Here is a 17048-nt window from a genome sequence, read left to right as displayed (position 1 = left end):
TATGTTATATAGCTTAATAAATAAGAATCTTACCCAATCATGATTTTAATCACCTTTTCATGGTCTATGAGATTGATGTTTGGATTATTTAGCTATGAGTACTCTTTATGTACCAAAGACATTCTATTTAAATATTTGAGCCTATCACTTCTAATTTCTATCTTCCTAAAGTGAACATACCATCTCTTGAGGACAGATTCTCATTATTTTCCAATTCTACCACGTTTTTAGTCCAAACACAACTTGCTGGCTTTTCCTTGTCCTTCTGTTCAGTTGAAATCCCACCCAAACTTCAAGGTCATGCTACTAGCATCTATTGAGTTTTACCAAATACCTCTCTTCAGGTGGTTCTGATGGTTTGTCCCCTCTGAATCCTCAAATATTTCTGCCTTTCATATAATTCATGTTATATGCCTCCTGTAATACATGATATATGTTAAGTTAGATAGAGATTCCCCCCCAGAAGTACACAGAGCAGTGTATTGTAAATGATTCATATATTGAATTTAACAAAGTTAAGAAATGTCTCCGAGACCCCTAACTTGAGGCAGTATCTTCCCACGTTGCCTTGACTCTATGGAAAAACAGACTTCTTGTCTTAAAGTGAGGCCAGGTATCCTTGCTGCCAAGATAATAATAAACGTAAATCCAGGATTCCCCACTGAGAGAAGCTTTTCAGCTGAAATGATTTCAATCCCAAGTGTTAAAATGTGTGAAAATAGCAAAAATAACAATGAATGTCAATTACTATGTGTAAGGGGTTTCTTTTCCATTTTTTAAAAACAGATAATTTTGTGTTCTTTTCATAGAATGGCACTATGAAAGGAGCAAGCCTTGCTTTTTGTTTATTGGCTGTTTGTTTGTTTCATTACTTGCATAAGAAAACCTTCGACTCTCTCTTATAAATAGTTGTTCTAAAGAGCTAATATAGAGATTGTGATGCGGACTTTGAAAGTTCACAGTGCATAGAAAGAGTACCTAAATCAATCAATCTATTAAAAAGGAAGTAATGAACATCCATTTTCTATTCCAGGTCCTGTGTTTCATTCAAAAAATGTGAATATTTCTATAGCATTTACTATATGAAGAACGCTGTTCTAAGTACTTTACAAACATCACCCTCTTTGGTCTCCCAACAACCTGTGAGTATGGTTTTGGAATTACTCTCATAACTTGCATTTTATAGATTGAACTGAGGTACAGAGAGATTAGGCATCTTCCACAAGGCACACAGCTAATAAATTCTGGACCTGAGCTATGATATCAAATAGGCATAAGGATACTGCTACAGTTATGTGGTAAGGCATGAGAACTTCCAAAATAAAGGAGATAAAAGCACTTCTATTTTTCCATGGTATAAAATAGAGAGTATAATAAAATTAGATAGAAGACAGATCAGTGTGATTTAAGCTGGAGAGTGGGGAAGATCATTCAATAGATGTCAATAATACAAAAAACATTTTAGCTTTGAAAATAAGAATATAGGCTTTTAACCTTAGTGCCATCTTCTTGGAATCCTTCCTGCCGTGAGAGAACCAAGTGGAAGAAGAAGCAAGTGCATAGGCTGAAGTGAAAAAGAAGGAAGAAAAGGGAGAGGTCCAAGTAAACCGCTGATCTGTGCACCCATGGAAACCACAGGAGCAGAAATAAGGAAATCCAGAGGCCAGAGACACTGGTACAAATTGTTGGACTATATGGGTACTTTCTGGAACTTGATTCAATGGATCTAGAACATCCATTGCCATCTGATTGCAATAACCACCTTTGAGAGATCTGCCTTGCTTATGCTAAAATAGTCCCTCTTGGTCCTTTGCCCTGGGTGTGTGACTTTCAGGACACATTCTGTTTTCATTTGTGGCTGAATGTAACATGTTCAATAAATTATCTCCCCTGTTTTCTTAGCGGAAGGAAAAAAATGTAGAAAAGAAAAGGAAAAGAAAAAAGACATTGCAGGTAGAAAAAGAGAGAAAGACAGAAGGAATTAGAAAAGGCAGAAGCAAGGCTAAGCCTACTTGAGTTAATTAGGATTCTTTTTTCCCTACTTGTTGGTAGAATGTTTATGTTTACACAATGGAATTCACAAACATTAAGTGTAAACTTTAAGAATTTTTAGAATGCATAAATGTTTACCACCCCAGAAATACACTTTCTCCCCTTATCACTCACTCAGTCATGCCTTTACCAAAATAAAATATTTCTTTGAATAATGTTTACCTATCACAGGAATATACATAAAATAATACCACTTGTGCTTTCTTGTGTCTAGTTTCTTTCATTTAATATAATGCTTTAAGATTTATCATGCTGTTGTGTAAAACAATAATGCATGTTTTTTATTGTTGAGAACTTTTCCATTATTTGAATGCATGACAATTTACTTATACAGTCTTCTGTTTATGTAAATCGGGGCTGTTCCCATGTTTCCAGTTGTTAATTTTTATGAAAAAGACCACTGTACATGTTCTTGCATAAATGTTCTTGCACATCACCTTCATGTGGACATTTATTTTCATTTACCTTAGCCAAGTACCTAGGAGTCTATTCATGTTACCTTTATAAGAAACCTTTTAAATATTTCTCCATTTTCAGTACCACCATCAATGAATGAGAATGCCAGCTGCAACAAATCAATGCCAGCAACTGGTGTTTGTTATACGACTTTCTTTTTGACTTTGCCATCCAGTAGATGTGACGTCCTATATCTCTGTATCTACTTGGGGAAACGATGTTCACTCATCTATTGGGACATTGTTATGGACTAAATATTTGTATCCCTATGAAATTTTTATGTTTAAGCCCTAAACCCCATGTGACTAAATGTGTAGATGAAGCCTCTAATGAAGCAATTAAGGTTAAATGAGGTCCTAAGGGTGGAGCCCAGCTCAGATATAGTCAGTGTTCTTAAAGAACAACCTCCAGAGAGTCTTCCCTCCCTCCCACCCCATCACTCTCTCCACATCCGTGGACCAAGAAAAGATCATGTGACTACAAAGTATGAAGATGGCTAACTGCAACCCAAGGGGAGAGCCCTCACCAGACACTAACTCTGCTAGCACCTTGGTCTCGAACCTCTAGTTTCCAGAATTGTACAGAATACATTTTTGTTGTTTTTGTCACCCAATCTATGATTATTGTTGTCATGGCAGCCCTGGCTGACTAATACAGATATCTTTTTATAAAAAGTGTCTGTTCAATTTGTTTGTCCACATATTTTATTTAGGTTGTTTGCCTTATTACTGCTGATTTATAAGAAATTCATCATAACTATATCTCAGTAAGTGGTAGGGAATCATAATGGCTGCTGTACTGGATTATTTTATGCTGACTGAGTACTGAACTGTGTGCTTTCTGTACTTTATCTCCTCTAAACCTCAAAACAACCCTATGAGGGAAATTGTTATTGTATTTCTTTAAGGTCTTGCATAAGGCTCTGTGTTACCCAGGTGGGTTACTCCCATGCTTGACTTTTACTAACCAAAGTTATGTTGATTAATAAAGAGACCATTTTTGTCTTTTTATTATACTTGTCATTTTTTGAATTTTTCATGATTTCTCTTGGTTTGCATATTAATTGGTTGATATGTAGAAATATGTGTATTTGGTTGATGTGTAAAAAAATGGATGTCTGCAGAAGACATTTAATACAAAAATTTCATCACAAGTTGCTTTTGTGTTTCCCTTCTCGATTGCTGTGTAACAAACCATCCCATAATTTAGTTAGTTGAGACAACAGTGATTTACTGTTATTCCCTATGCTGTGGATTTGCTGGGTAGTTCTTGTGTTGATCTCAATTGTAGATCACTGGGCTAACCTGTACACTTGAAATCAGATATGGCTTGAAAGGTCGATAGTCTAAAATGACCTCATTCACCCGTCTGTCACTGTGTTGCCAATGGGCTGGGGTGTCTCAGTTCTTCACTATGACATCTCTCATTTTCCAGGAGGAGGGAACAGTTTCCACTTAGCATGAAGATCACAGGGCAACCTAACAACAGGGAAAGTGCCAGGATGTACTTTGCAAGTCTTAATGTGCTGATGATCCCTTGCCTGAGACAAGCCACATGGTCAAGTTTGAGTAAATGTCTGAGGGGACTTGAATGCACCTCTTGATAAAATATGTGGGTATTTCAAAGTGTGCGTGTAGGATTTTAAATAAATGACCAAGGCCATTGTCGTTGAAAGACAAATTTAATGTAACTCATTGTTTCCCTAGAAATAAGAGGCAAGGAACACCGCACAGGGCACGGAAAGAAAATCCAGTGTCAACCAGGGATAGAAAGGACAAAAGGAAATACATCGATTACAGCCTTTCTTGGGGTTTCTGCAAGAAAGACAAGGCAGAGGAAAGTGGACATTTTGGGACTGGCTAGTTTGAATAATTTCTGTGGGCTTTGGGGGATAGAAGCTGTCCCTAAGTGTCTGGTACCTGTCCCTGAGTTGACTTAGGGCCAGAGAAATATTGGCTTAGCGTGTGAAAGTTAGATAAAAGAGATGGTATAGGATATGAGCTAAGGATTGGTTGGTTTTTATACAAGAGGCAGGTCACCAACATGTTGTTTACTGTCTGGAGGAAGTAGCTAGCTCTGAGAGGGACGATCTCTCTTTAGCCAGCAAAAGCCTTCCAAAATGTCAAAACATCATGAGATACAGAAAATTGAGAATATAAGGGTACCTCGGTGGTTCAGTCGGTTGAGCATCTGACTCTTGATTTTGGCTCAGGTCATGAACTCATAGTTCAGACATAGAACCCTGCACCAGGCTCTGTGCTAACAGCGTGGCGTCTGTTTGGGATTCTTCTCTCCCTCTTTTTCTCTCTGCCTCTCTCTCTCTCTCTCTCTCTCTATCTCTCTTTCTCTCTCTAACTAAATAAACTTTAAAAAAAGAAAAGAAAATTAAGAATATGATTAATACACTGATAAAGATTTTCTGCACACTCTTAATCCACTTCTGGCTGAAGAACCCCAAGCATCAGTGTTCTGTATGGCCTGTGTCAGAAAAAGGTTAGGTAAATCTCCTCTACAAATAATAATAGTGACAGCTAATGTTCATTGAGATTGTACTATGTGCCAGGCATGATACACATAGTACATCATGATTTAAAGGAATTATCACCTCACCATTAATTCTCACAGAAACCTTATAATATAGACATTATTATAATCTCTACTCTACAGATAAGTAAACCAGAGTTGTAACAAGAGAATTTGGATCTCAGAAACAGAAAGTTGAGTTAATCATTCCCTTAGCACAGAACATTTGAGCCTGAACAACACAAATAAGTTTCTGAATGGGGGGGATTGTCTGGAATTGAGCCAAGGAAGGGCTTCCCCTAACATCTTTTTATCAACATCTTAACAGTTATCCCAATAAAGTATAACCTTTTAAAAAATGTTGAGTAGGGACCATTTTTTGGAGCATATGTCCTGAATTTCTGACCTTAATGTGGCTCTAAAGTTTAAACATTTAATCACTAAGCTTCATTATTCTAAATAATAAGGTGTGGAGAACATTTCCTATCATTGCTCACTCAGTGTGTTCTCTCCTGTATCAGAGAAGATACATATTTCCATAGTTGAAGTAATCCCAATTTAACTTCAGACTAACTCCCTTTGTTTTATTGTGTTAAATCAGTCAAAGCTTCTCAGTCATAGACACATTTCCAACAAACTGAATGAAAAAATAAGCGTGTGTGAAAAGTGTATAAAACAATTCTTCTAGACTGCTTAGTTATCTGTCTCCATCTGGATTCCTCTGTAACTCTCTCCCCAGGGTTGTTTTTTTTTTTTTTTTTGGAAAGTAACATTTGTACACCTTCCAAAATAATTTATTTCCTTTATTCCTTTAAGTACAAATCTAGGAGCCATTGCTGAGTGTCTGAGATTTTTTTTTTTCCCTTTGGCTCATTTCACACTTTTCTCTTTAAAACGGTAACTTCATGAAGCAGGTGTTGCCCAGTGTCATAATTCCATTCCCTGAATTTTCAGGGTGCAGTTCTAAGAATTACTGCCAGAACCTTTAGGGTTCTGTCTCCTGGTGGAGACAACAGAAGTGAACACAATTGCTTTCTTGTCATGAAGGCTCATGTCTATGAGAAAGATCCTGGGAAATGCCACACGTCTGTTGCTTTCATGGCTTTCCATAGGCAACATTATCTCCTTTCCATTAGAACCAGGAAAGAGAATCTTGCAGGGAAAAAAAGAAAAGTTGAAATCTAGAAATCAGGTATGTCTTCATAGTTTATGGATTATAGTAGTAAGAGGAATAAACCAACAATAATGCTAGCAGTATTCTACCACACAGGTATGCTGAAATCCCACCAGGAATTAATTTTAAAATTTTTTAACAACAAGCAATTATCATCATCAATCCACAAAATCTGAAACATATTGAGATCAGATAAAAATTAAGACCTTCTGAAAAATGTTGAAGCCATAAAAACAAATGCATTCACTATGATATTTTTCTAGACTGAAAGCTACAAGGGGACAATTCAGATGATGAAAATAGTATTGTTTGTTGGCTGGAAGAATTTGAAGTCACAGATACGAGAGAGAAAGGAGACCCAGTTGTGTCAAAATTCTGGAAAACAAATTGTTGAGATTTTTAAATTTAGGAATGGTTTAAGGAGACTTTAGAGAAAAATAGACAATCAAATAAAAATGTAACGGAGCTAGCTGAGCCATTTTGGGGTTATGAAATTTTATACATTTACAACATTGAAGATATTAGATGAGAGACTTTTGTACATGCAATATCATTATCAGTCTATTTTCTTTTAGCACTATGAATAGTGACTCATCTCATCTTGTTCTTTGGAAACATTTTCCTACTATGGTCTCTGAAGTAGCAAAGTTAAGTTCACAAACATATTTCCATTTAAATATCAGTCAACTTCCAGTAAGGAAGCAGGAAAAAAAAAGACCTATTTTAACAGAAATAATTTATATAAAATATTGTTATTGTTAACACTGTGTTACAGAACTGGATAAAATAAAGAGAAATCTGAGGTATGGCAAGGCAGTGATTGAGGAAACAGCTACCACCCATAGGAATGGGGGAAGAAATTGAAGAAGTGAGGGTTATTAAATAAACAGGTTTGGGGAAATGACTGCAGAGATCTGAAACTCAGGTCTTTCAGGAGGACCTACTACTGCTTGATTACCACACATACCTCAAAAGTTCAGAGCAAGTTCCTGCAGAACTAGGACCAAGACCATTGATGTGTGGTGGTTGCTTCTAGACTAGAGGTCATAGCTAAGAAGCTTGGAGGTCAAAGCCCCTGGAGCTAAAACTCAAACTGCTAAGGAGAAGGCATCTCTAGCCTCATGGGTTTTTCAGTGCAAGTCTCAGAGGGGCATACTAAAAAATGTATAAATTGCCTGAAAGACACAAAAAGTCCTGCTAAGCACTGTGCCTCCTGCTTAATAGTATCAATGCATGATGAAGCAAGTTGTCATCCACTTCAGAGAGGACAGCTCAACTCACTTCACTGGACCTTCAGCTACTTCACAAAGGCAGTATGTCACTGAACCATTGGAAAGTTCATCTCCCCATCTGGATTGCAGGCATTTTCCCAAAGCAACTGAAGTGATTGCTATTATCCATTCTGCTGGTCTGACTGGCACAATGTCATCAGTGCAATGGACAATTGTTGAGACATTCAAGATTGCTGTAGACTATAATATGAGTCATAGATAATATGAGACGGATGTTGCCATGAGGCAACCTTGTGGAGATTATTATGGGGTAAAACAGATCTGCCTCTAATGGATAGCTCTTAGAAACTCGTATAGAGGAAGGAAAAAAATTTTTCTAGGTAAATAGCTGCATCCTAGGTTCCAGGAAATGTGTTTATTTGTTCCAAAAGTTACTTTACCTTATCTGGAACTGCAGCTCTATTTGGAGTTTCCACTTAATTAAGTTTAGGATAATCACACTCATTCTTGGAGATCCTTCTTCCTTCATCATGGGTTAAATAGGAAAACTAAATGAGGTATAATAGATATCGGCACTCATGAATATTTCAAGTTCTTGATAGAAGCACTACACTTTGCAGTCTTCATAGGAGCATGGTATGATTCTATCTTATTCTGGTAAGAAAAGGGGAATTCTAGGGGCTTCCACTTAGTTTTCCCTTTTGCAGTGGCCTAAGAGATACTATGTGAATTTTGACATTTGGTATGTCTGCCCATCATAATTATTCATTCAAGCAGTAGGAAAATATGCTAGAGTGTATTGAAAAAACTTCTGGGCCTGTTTTAATTCAGATTTGGTCCAAAACTCCATCTATATCCTAAGCTCCACTGTCCCTTAATTAACTTGTAGATCATAGTCAGATTTGGGATTCACAGAAATTACTGTCAGATCAAAAGCAGTGTCTACTGATCTTGGTAAGTGTTAAGTATTTCCATTCCCCTTTATTAAAGGGGCTCATGCCCCTTTGTAGAAGGTTTGGAGGAATATTTACTTACATGTTTGTGGCAGTGTGGCAGGACCTGTTACTAAGAAGTGTTCCCCTCTCTGGACAAGCAGCTCCAGGTTTCTTTCTTTCTTTCTTTGTTAATTTTTAATGTTTTTTAAATTTATTTTTGAGAGACAAAGAGAGACAGTGCCAGCAGGGGAGGGTCAGAGAGAGAGGGAGATACAGAATCTGATGCAGGCTCCAGGCTCTGAGCTAGCTGTCAGCACAGAGCCTGACGTGGAGCTCGAACCCACAAACTGTGAGATCATGACCTGAGCCGAACCCGGATGCTTAACTGACTGAGCCACCCAGGCGCCCCAGCTCCAGGTTTCTAAGCTAATTATGATCTGAAAATTAGTGAATGACTATGATTCTCCATGATGGTAATTAAAAATCACCAGAACTGGAGTGTTTTTTTTAATGTGGATCAAGTAATATTTATTAGACCAACTATCTAATTTTTCCTAAAGGCATCATTAGTGACATCAAAAGTTCTCTATGGGTACAAGTAGTCTCATTTCTACTACATCCCTGCTGTTGGTTACAGCAGATACCCCCATCTTGTCTGTGGTGGTTAGGTACTGCCAACTGTCTTTTGTTTCTCTGATCCTATCATCTTCTTTGAAATCAGGGAGTTATTCCCTATTGTCACAACCAACCAGACAGGGAAGCTACCACAGAGCTTCCGAGGATACTAATGCTCTCCTCATTAGTGTATTTCTCAATGCCTTATTGAAGCTATTACCTTCTGAAAAGCCATGGAGGATGTACTGGGGGTGTGATGAAATGCAAGCCTTGAATGTTAATACTACCCCACATTTCTACCTCTCTGAACCTTTGGATTCTTTCCTTTACCTTATTCCATGGAAGTTCGGGTATCTCAATCACATTAAATATGGGAAATCATTAAGTTCAAGTTTCAGTCTGCCATCAGAATATTACCAACTCTTCCAGATTGGTGAACATTAAATTCAGAATCTCTCATAAATGCATCTATATCACCATATTTAGTCCAATCAAGAGTGATACTAGGGCATTCTTTATCTTTAAGGGCTTCAAGGAAGCTGTTAGAATCCATTCTCATATATATTTCCTGGTCTCTGCTAGTATGAATGAGCAAGATCTTGATAAATTTGAGAGGGTTATCTATTTTCTGCTGAGCCAAACTTTGAGTTTTTGCTAAAGGATTCTAAGATTACCCTGGGATTCTAAGTTATGATTCTAGTGGTAATAATATGTAGGTATATAGGGCAAGTTGGGAATAATAGACATTCCCCTGTAAGGCAACACCCCATATGAAGTTATTATGGGGTGTTCAAGAGAAAGATAACTAGACTCCACAGAAACAAGAAGCTTTGCTGAATCCATTGGCAAAGAGACTCAAAATAACTTGATAATCAAAATTCTCAGCTTCACCTAAGTCTACCTGTATATTCCCATTCCAAATGTTAGGACCCCAATATTTTCTAATAAATGTCCTAATTTTCACATGAGATATTTGGCAAATCTGGGAATCCAACATAAAGTGTAATTCTGCAACTTTCATAATTAATACTTATGTCTGAATTTATTGAGGTTAACTCTATGGCTATAAGAATAAGATATTGTCTGAAGGGCCACCAGAGAAGTTGTTGATTGCTCACTTGTGTCCTTGTAACAGCACTCAACTGGTCTTAAGGGTTAACTTGCTTCGAGCTTATCCACTTCTTGCTTTATGATCTAAGTCCTTTGGTCTGTAGCAGAACTAACCTACAGACCACTGGCCTTGAGAAGTAAAGGACCAGACCTTCCCAGAAGATAAGACCTGACTACATTTGAAATCAGCTGTCGCTGCTGCCAGCAAGTCTGTTCAGGGTCATGTCACCATATGCCCTACTGCCTGGGCACCTGCTTCTCCTGAACACAGCCTCCTTTCCCTTTTCCCATCTTCCTCTTTGAAACCCTCTGGCTTCACCTAGGCAGGGAAGATGGTCTTTGGGATGGTAGTCCACCGTATTCCCAGGTTGCCAGGCAGCTGAACCTGAGTTCAGAACCCATTCTCTCTCTGTAACAGTCTCAGCTCGTTAATTCTTTCTTTAAGCACTCCAAGACAGTCAGAAGCAGTTACTGGAAACCAAAACCATCTTTACTGACATCACAGTCAAATGCAGCAAGCATTGCATCTCCTGAACACCTACATCAGAGGTTACCTCATCACAGCCATAGGTGATAATTTAATTGCGTATCATACCATCAAATGCCATGGGTTACCAGCACCTCATTCCTATCTCAAGGAATACAGCACTGTTTTCAAACCCAAGGACATAGACAAAATTCTCATCTTCAAGGGTTTGTTTCTTGGGGCCACAAATTATCAATTTTATATCATTCAGTTTCCAGTCAGGATACAAAACAGCTCACTAAATTTTAACAAAACACGTTTAATGTAACATGTTTAACCAGATATCAGATAATCAAAAAACAAGAAAGATCGCCAAAGTATCACTGAGGTAGTGGCTTCAGCTCCCCCAGGACTTGGGAAAACAACAGGAAGATGGAAGGCAAGAGGTCCCACCCAGCAGACACTCAGCTCTCTGAACAGGGGGCCCCAGTAGACTGAAGCCTGTCACAGAATCTCAGAAAAGCACTCGCATCAGGATGGAACTGAAGCCAACAAGGAAGGTATGCTAATATTTCTGAGAGAGAACTAGGGGGCAAATTGGAACTAAACACTGATACAGAACCCAGCTACCAGAGTCAGGATGAACAGCCTGGCGGGTAATGCCAGCTGCAAGTTCATTGGTCATTCCCAGCCTAGCGACTCGATCTAGCTCCCCCTGCTGGCCAAGCCTAACAGGAAGCCAGCAGGCCCAGCAGAAATGGAAATTGTACAATTCAAAGGCCCAGTATCACAGAATATAAAAGGGCAGGGTTTTTTTTAAAAGAAGAGACACTACCATGATAATCACCACACACTGAATAATTCAAATAATCCTCAAATCAAAACATATTGCAGGAATTACCTAAAAACAAGAATAAAAAGCTACTTTGGCATTAGTTCAAAACTTATTTAATGCAGTAATAATTTCCCATATTAATGTGTAGAGAAGACTGTTTTCCCTCATGTTAGCACAGCTAAGAATAACATAATTATGTGCTTTAAAAAACCTGTCCTAATTAAAATGAAATGATTTTTACAGTAATAAAAATGGTGAGATTCTGGAATTGGTGACTAAGAGTATTTGCTGAATTTGTGCGCATGAGATTCTTAAGAAAAGACTATGCCATCTGGATAAGAAGAGGAATTAGCTGTGGAGGAAGAAGCAGGTTCTCTGGATAACCTTTAGAATTTCTTCCCCAGCCTTGGTAGCATTTTGCTGGTTTTTTTTTCTTTAAATCAATGTTCATTTCACATCCTTTCAGAACATCTAGCTTTATCCTTGCTAGAGCCTGCATTTGCATACGGTTTTGAACTTTTTAAAAATGTCCACACTTGTATTAGTTTGCTGTGGCTGCCGTAACAAATTACCACAAATGTAATGGCTCAACAATCCAAATGTATTATCTGGAGGTGAAAAGTCTAAATGGGTCTTACTAGATTAAAGTCAAGGCATAAGCCGGATTGTGCTTCTTTCTAAAGGCTATAGGAGAAAATCTGTTTCCTTGCCATCTTTAGCTTTAGAGACCTCCCACATGCCTTGGCTTGCAGCTCCGTTTCTCCATGTTTAAAGCCAGCAACTCTGCGTGGTTTTGATCATTCTTCTGTAGTCATGGTTCTCTCTAACCACAGCTGGGAATGGTTATCTGGTTTTAAGGACCTGTGTGATTGGGTAAGGTAGACCTGGGCAATGAACTCTTTTCTAGGTCCTTTCCTTAATCACATACACCAAGCCCCTTTTCCTGTGTAACTGAATATACTCACAGTTTCCAGGGATGATGGCATGGACGTCTTTGGAGACCATTATTTGAACTACCAAAGCACTCATCTTTTGAAGTCGCACAGCCACCTGAGGGAATGCAAGACAGGCATTTACAGGTAAGGGAATTGTGACATAGAGAAATTAAGAAACTTGCTAAAGATTTAATTTCAAGCTAATGGCCAATGCTTAAACTAAACGTATATGTCACACATTAATTTGTTTTTATGATGTCATGGAATCATAACTGCTAACGTCTAAAATTATCTAGCCCAGTCTTCTCGAACACAGATGAGGAAACTGCTAGAGAATGGCGGACCTAATATTTCAAGGAGGTTCTGAAAATACAAGCAGGAAAATCTATATTTATTACACCACTTCAGCCCTACGAAATTGCTCCATATGTTTATAAATGATTTGAAACATAAAATTCACAGTCAACGTTGCTATGGACATCTGGGCACTTGTCCACAGGTGGACTTGCTATAGACTAGGCTTCACGTGCACAGAGCTGGCTCAGCTCTGGGCTTTTAGAATTTTTGGATTCGAACCAAACAGTTTAAGGCTCAGTCTGTGTGTAACCAGTATGTTGAGCAAGCACGACTCCTGACATAATCAAAACACAACTTTATTTTTGTCTCTCACCATCTTTCCAAAATGTGTTCAGTTGTAATAATGTTTCTCGGCCTCAGGATGAAAACTTCAAGTCGATGATATTTTTGCTCGCTTCTTTTAGTTAAAATATCCTGGAATCACTTTAAGTAACAAACAGGTCCTGATTCAGGAAGTAGAATGTCCAGTTCAAGATATTAGTGCAAAGTTTGGATTTGACTTAGAATAAAAACTCTCACTTTCCTGGCCTGTAGAAGCCTGCATCTCCTGGAACCCTGCAGTGGGAAACAGAAGCATGGTTGATTTCTGTACATCCTTGCCTCGTACTTTCATTGCCCTCATCCCCCCTTGCTAGCTTGTTTCTGACTCCTATGCAGTTGGAACAGAATGAGAGTGGAGTGGAAAAGAAGTATAATCTTTTGTTTAAATGGTAGTTTCATGAGTTAGTTTTCTGCTCCCTGGACAACTGTTAAGAGCTGATCCTTCCTTTTTGGATGCTGTTAGAGACCTTAAGTGTTTCTTTGCAGGGCCCCTCTGTCCACAGATTTCATACTCTGGGCATCATATTGTGGTCAGTAGCTTACCCTACTAACTTCAGCAACCACTAGGATCCAAGATTACCCTTAGGTTTTTGCTGCTGAGACCTGAAATCATTCCTCAACTCTCTCAGTGGTATGACTAGATGGCCCAAGGTGAGTCTAGGCTGGACAACATTCTCCCACATGACCTGCCACTGGCCCAAGAGAAAGACCTACATATCTGTTGTACTGACCAATTCTTGGAGGAAGGCTGGTTTATTGCAAAACAACCACAAAGCAGCCCCTCTAACACTACTGAGAGTTCATTGATAGGAGTTAGACTATAATCTTTGATCAGAGAAATCATATACTAAGCTTCCCATATTTTCAGGAACACACACACACACACATTATCTAGCTGAAAGTTCCTAAGGTTGTAGAACTAGTCTAAGGACTTTCCTTTGAACATTTCCATATATTAATTTGGAAATTTGCTTTGTAATTTTCCATCTCTTGGACCTTGGTGCTTAATTGAAATAGTATCTATAATTAACTTTTTCATGTGACTCATTGCCAATTTACTAAAATCCATACCCTAGATCAGTGGTCCTTAAAGTTTCGTATGTATTGGGATCCCCTGGAAAGTCTGTAAACTTTTGGTTTCTGATTCAGTGAATTTCTACATTTTTTGAAAAATATTTTAAATGTTTTTATTAATTTATTTTTTTAGAGAGAGAGAGCGTGAACAGGGGAGGGTCAGAGAGAGAGGGAGACACAGAATCCAAAGCAAGCTCCAGGCTCTGAGCTATCAGCACAAAGCCTAATGTGGGTCTCGATCCCACGAACCACGAGATCATGATCTGAGCCAAATTCAGACACTTAACCCACTGAGCCACCCAGGCACCCCAAGAGTTTCTACGTTTTTAAAACGTTCCCAAGTAACGCTAATGTTGCTGGTTCCTGGAGCCACACACTGCGAACCACTACTGTAGGACGAATGCCAGTGTGTCCCTTCTCTGGCACTGTCTTATCTTGGAGTCAGCAGTTGGGAGATACAGAAAGTTCCTACATGTGAAATTTTTACATAAAATTTAATAAGTGCACTCCACCCTCCCATCATCTCTTATCTCTTGTCATAGGGTTCGGGACTTTGTTTCCAAACTATAAATGGTTGTATATAGCAGTATGATTGCCTTCATTTATCAATCCATCTATTTATTTAATCACTTAGGAAGCACCTATTGAGCACCTATATGTGCCAGGTATTTTATTCTGAAACAGTTTCTCAAAACGTGGCCTCTGGGCCACCAGAATGAGCTGTATTTTTAAGTTTAGTTTTGTTTTGTGTCGAGCTTCGCCTTCAGCATGTCTTACATAGGAAGCCCCGAGTGAGGCATGAGAATTTCCATCTCTAACAGGGTCCCAGTTGCTGCTGCACAAGTGTCAGCAGGCACATCTAAACTGTCTTGAAGGCATTTCTGTCTGCCCTTTCCAGTTTTTAATTTGTTTTTTTAAATTTTCTTAACATTTATTTATTTTTGAGAGAGACACACACACAGAGTGTAAGTGGGAGAAGGGCAGAGAGAGAGGGAGACACAGAATCCGAAGCAGGCTCCAGGTTCTGAGCTGTCAGCACAGAGCCCAATGCTGGGCTCCAACCCACAAATGGTGAGATCATGACCTGAGCCGAAGCCAGACGCCCAACCGACTGAGCCATCCATGTGCCCATAGCCCTTTCCAGTTTTGAAAAGTAAGTAGAAACAATGACTTTCTTTAAAAATAAAAATTTCTACCTAAACAATTTTGGAATTATTGGCCAACAAAAGAAAAAGGCTTATGTTTGGCCTCCCAGAACATACCATCTTTAATAATAAAAAAAATGACCAATACAGTTCACAGTCAATTTTATTTATAATACTCTCCTTTTTTGTATTATTCTCTTTCCTCCAATAAGCTCTTTCAAAATCAAAGGCTATAGGGGACAGAGACGGACAAGAATTCTTATAATCCTGTCAATCAAAATAAATCCCCAGTATAAAGACATCATAGTCTTGTTGGCAATGACTAAAATCCAGTGATGTATTTAAAAGGGTCCAGTGGGCACACAAAAGCAAAAGGGCACTACAGTATTGTAGACTTCTGATTGTAGCCAAGGTGTAAGAACTTGAATTAGAATAATCCCCCTGTTGAAAACAACTGTAAAATGTAGGCAGTAGCATAAAATGACTGTTTTAAAGGCCTTGGAAATAAACTATGCACAGAGGGCTCAAGGGGCTACAATTCATACAATGAGTTAAGTTCTACATACCCAGAGTTTTACTCCTGAGTCCATTTATCAATTCATGCTTGGGGGAATATTTTCCTTAAAAAAGTAGCAGTCACATTGGGTGAAGGAGACTGAAGCGTAAGTTTAGGATGGTCAAAGCAACTAGGACTTAAAGGAAAGAATCTGCAGGTAAAGTAAATATTTGAAGTGAATAAAATGATACGCATGTAATGTCCCCTTGGAAATTCATGATTTGCACATTGTAGGATAAAACATCAAGGAAGGCAGCAGAAAATAGTAACTACTTGGAAATTAAAGAACTGAACTGCAGTGATTTCAGCTATCATAGAGTTCTGGGAAACCAAAAGTTGAACTTTAAGACCTGTGAAAGTACAATGGTCCTTTCCCTAGTTTTGTCTGAGAACCCAGAAGTACCACATCATAGCAGCAATAAAACTGACACAGAGCAGTTCTAACAAACTCTAAAAGCAAATATCACCCAGATAAATGTTGCATATTCTATCCATCATCCAGGAGAAATGTTTATTTTTTTAAAATATTTATTTATTTTTTAATCTTTTTTTTACATTTATTTATTTTTGAGAGACAGAGAGAGGCAGAGCGTGAACAGAGGAGGGGCAGAGAGAGAAAGAGACACAGAATCTGAAGCAGGCTCCTGGCTCCGAGCTAAAGATCAGCACAGAGCCCGATGTGGGGCTCAAACCCACAAACAGTGAGATCATGACCTGAGCCAAAGTCAGATGCTCAACCGACTGAGCCACCCAGGCACCCCTTTAATGTCTCTTTTTGAAAGAGAGAGACAGAGTGCAAGATGGGAAGCAGAGAGAGAGGGAGACAGAGAATGTGAAGCAGGCTCCAGTCTCTGAGCTGTCAGCACAGAGCCCAATGTGGGGCCTGAACTCTCTAGCCATGAAATCATGGCCTGAGCCAAAGTCAGACTCTTAACTGACTGAGCCACCCAGGCACTCCCAGAAGAAATTATGATAAATATAATTCATCCAGAGTATTTAAATAGTTATATTGTGTCTGCAATCCAAATAAAAGTACAAAGCATGCAACAGAACAGGGCTAAAATACACACACACACACACACACACACACACACACACACACACACAGAAGAGAGAGAGAGAGAGAGAGAGAGAGAGAGAATAGAAACAGACCCAAAGATGAGTCACATAAATGAGGATGCAAAATAATTGTAATTAATATGGTATAAAAATAAAGAAAAATAGAATCATGGCAAAAGAACCCTGTAAGCTGTAAAAATAGT

At 38.6% G+C, this 17048-nt stretch overlaps 1 long non-coding RNA gene across 1 annotated transcript in view; it reads left to right on the top strand.

The window, feature by feature from the left end:
* The first annotated feature begins 1043 nt into the window (after nt 1-1043).
* Nucleotides 1044-17048, top strand: part of LOC115285870 — a 28471-nt gene continuing 12466 nt past the window's right edge. The window contains exons 1-2 of the long non-coding RNA XR_003905727.1: nt 1044-1142; nt 12366-12477. This is a non-coding gene — a long non-coding RNA (uncharacterized LOC115285870). The remainder of the gene's footprint in view (nt 1143-12365; nt 12478-17048) is intronic.

Source organism: Suricata suricatta, chromosome 2 (genome assembly GCF_006229205.1).
Source record: "Suricata suricatta isolate VVHF042 chromosome 2, meerkat_22Aug2017_6uvM2_HiC, whole genome shotgun sequence".
Lineage (NCBI taxonomy): Eukaryota > Metazoa > Chordata > Mammalia > Carnivora > Herpestidae > Suricata > Suricata suricatta.
This window is presented reverse-complemented; position numbering and strand designations above follow the sequence as displayed.